This window comes from Ambystoma mexicanum, chromosome 1p (genome assembly GCF_040938575.1).
Source record: "Ambystoma mexicanum isolate Mex_15411 chromosome 1p, UKY_AmexF1_1, whole genome shotgun sequence".
NCBI lineage: Eukaryota > Metazoa > Chordata > Amphibia > Caudata > Ambystomatidae > Ambystoma > Ambystoma mexicanum.
Genome location: NC_090921.1, coordinates 921569362 through 921572489, shown reverse-complemented (window position 1 = coordinate 921572489; position 3128 = coordinate 921569362).

Below are 3128 nucleotides of genomic sequence, written 5' to 3'. Positions count from 1 at the left end.
ATAGAGGTTTTAGCAAGAGGCATTTTTGCAAAATAGGCGTGAAAATGAAAACAGAAATTCGAATTAACAATGACAGATAGGTTTTCTTATACTAGATTAATGACTATGAAAAAGAAGAGACCACGCATGAATCTTCACGGCTACATGGTCAGTGCAACCATTCACTTGATGGGTCCTCAATTTCTTCTGGGATTTACTTTAGTTACTTGAAATCGCTAAGAAGTTATGGTTTTGTAACACAGATGAGGAAATCAGCACAAGAAGGATTCTAACAATACTATGGTTCTCAATTAAAAATGGGATGGGTTGAGATAGGCATAATACAATAAAATATGCTATGGGTTACTGTTCTTCCTGTTATACTTACAGTCCTTTATAATGAAATTGGATCGTCAGCTCTGGTCATTGGGTGGATCAGATCTACCGAAGCAGGGGACCTCGGGAGGGATCGGATCAGCAGCGCGGTTCTGGTCAATTTTGGACTGCACCTCAGACTGGATTTGGAAGGGCCCCTTCTGGTTAATGGACACAGTAGATGGCAGGATGCAAGTTTCAGCGGGCAAGCCTTAATGGTAGCAAGCCAAGCTGAATCAGAATTATTCTTTTAAGTTCTGTATGTTTGCAATTAGGTCAAGCTAGCAAGAGTTCTGCAATGCTAAGTCTTGATTCTGCAAAGAAATCTGGATCTTCAATGAACTCTGGAGTCAGCTACAAGATGAAGAGTTCTGGAATTAGGTGCTGCACGGACATCTGGATGGGTTCTGGAAGCAGTCTGTTTTGTGTAGCGAAACTCCTATATTTATACATTACAAGTTTATGGCGTGGGCAGAACTTCAAAAACACCCCCCATCTCTGTGAGTGGCTACAGGCATGCACTTTGTCTTGGTTGGTAGTCTGAACAGAGTTGTCATCATTATGACAGGATTTAGGAACTCCCACCATGATTTTTACCAAAACATAACTCTTGCACACAATGTCCATTTCTAACATTATGTACCCTAATAAAATTGGACACATATATTTTATATTTGATTGTCTACATCCACATTCAATCCCCATCTTTGTGCAAGCTGTCTTTCTCATTCTATGGATTTTTATCATTTTTCACCATAACGGTTTGGATTAATCATTTCTAATTTGATACATCTCTGGGCACTGATTAGTGGATCATGTACATACAATTTTAAGCTTGCAACATTAATGGGTTTGCCACAATCAGGGTTTTAGTGTATCTTTGGTTCCTTATGCAGTAAGAACTCCTACCAAATCTTCAACTGTCTAGCATGAGTTCAGATTTTGTCTTTTTCACTTGTCTACTTATTTTGGCTGCCATGTTAAATGTCATAAAGTTCTGAGGCAGAAATAAGTAATTTCCATTCAAAATCCAGGTCAGTTTTTTTTTCTTTGCTTCCTAAGTGAGCAAATGGCCAGTCCTTTGAAGTTCACTGAGAAACCTCCTCCACATCCTGCCCCTCCTTTAGGAGGATGGGTGTCCAAGCCTTCCTTTGTCCTTGGTTCAGCCAGGAGACCAATGTCTGAAGCTTTCTTTGTTTTCATTAAGCAGGAAACATTAAGCAGCCATTAAGCCTTCCAGTAACAACTGAGGGGGTAATTCATAGAATTCAGCGCACAAGTGGCGCACGCGGCTGGCGCACAGTGTGCGCGTGCGAATCCCTGCGCCAGCCGCGTGCGCCAAAACCCATTTCCGCGCACAGCGTATTCATGGATTCCAGCCACCAAAACCAGCCGTGGCGCATAGTGGCGCAGCGACCTTGCAGCAGCGCCAGTTACGCCCCCAAGAACGCCTTCCGCGCAGGGAAAAGCCATCAAAATCCCCAATCCAGCGCAAAGGGCTGCGCTAACCCTGTACCAGCACGGCAAGCGGGCTACGTGTATTCCAGGGGTTCACGTGAAGTCACTCACGCGATCGGGCCTGGGGGAGCGTGCTACGTGTATTTCAGGGGTTCGCGTGAACTTTTTCATGCGATCGGGCCTGGGGGAGCGTGCTACGTGTATTTCAGGGGTTCACGTGAACTTTTTCACGCGATCGGGCCTGGGGGAGCGTGCTACGTGTATTTCAGGGGTTCGCGTGAACTTTTTCACGCGATCGGGCCTGGGGGAGCGGGCTACGTGTATTTCAGGGGTTCGCGTGAAGTTCCACACGCGAATAGCCTGGGCGCGTGTATTTCAGGGGTGCGCGTGAAGTTCCACACGCGAATAGCCTGGGCGCGTGTATTTCAGGGGTGCGCGTGAAGTTCCACACGCGAATAGCCTGGGCGCGTGTATTTCAGGGGTGCGCGTGAAGTTCCACACGCGAATAGCCTGGGCGCGTGTATTTCAGGGGTGCGCGAGAAATTCTACACGCGAATAGCCTGGGCGCGTGTATTTCAGGGGTGCGCGAGAAATTCTACACGCGATTTCAGCAGGGTACGTGTATTTCAGGGGTGCGCGAGAAATTCTACACGCGATTGGCCTGGGTACGTGGATTTCAGGGGTGCGCGAGAAATTCTACACGCGATTGGGCCTGTGCGAGTGGGGCAGTGTATTACGTGGGTGTGCGGGAAGTTGAAGAGGTGAATTGCCAGTGTGGGTCCTCCCAGGTCTCCCCTCTACCCCCTCCACGACCTCTGCAGGCAGCCCACACCACAGGGGACTACCCTGCACCCCTGGTCATGTCCCGCAGGCAGCCCATCCACCATGGGCATGCCCCCCAGCCAAGCCACATGTCCCCTTGCACCCCCACCCACCAGCAGGCCCCCACTCATGTCCCCTTGCACCCCCACCCCCCAGCAGGCCCCCACTCATGTCCCCCTGCACCCCCACCCCCCAGCACTGTGGGGCACCTGCCAGCAGGCCCCCAACCATGTCCCCTTGCACCCCCACCCCCCAGCAGGCCCCCACTCATGTCCCCTTGCACCCCCACCCCCCAGCACTGTGGGGCACCTGCCAGCAGGCCCCCAACCATGTCCCCTTGCACCCCCACCCCCCAGCACTGTGGGGCACCTGCCAGCAGGCCCCCACTCATGTCCCCTTGCACCCCCACCCCCCAGCAGACCCCCACTCATGTCCCCCTGCACCCCCACCCCCCAGCACTGTGGGGCACCTGCCAGCAGGCCCCCAACCATGTC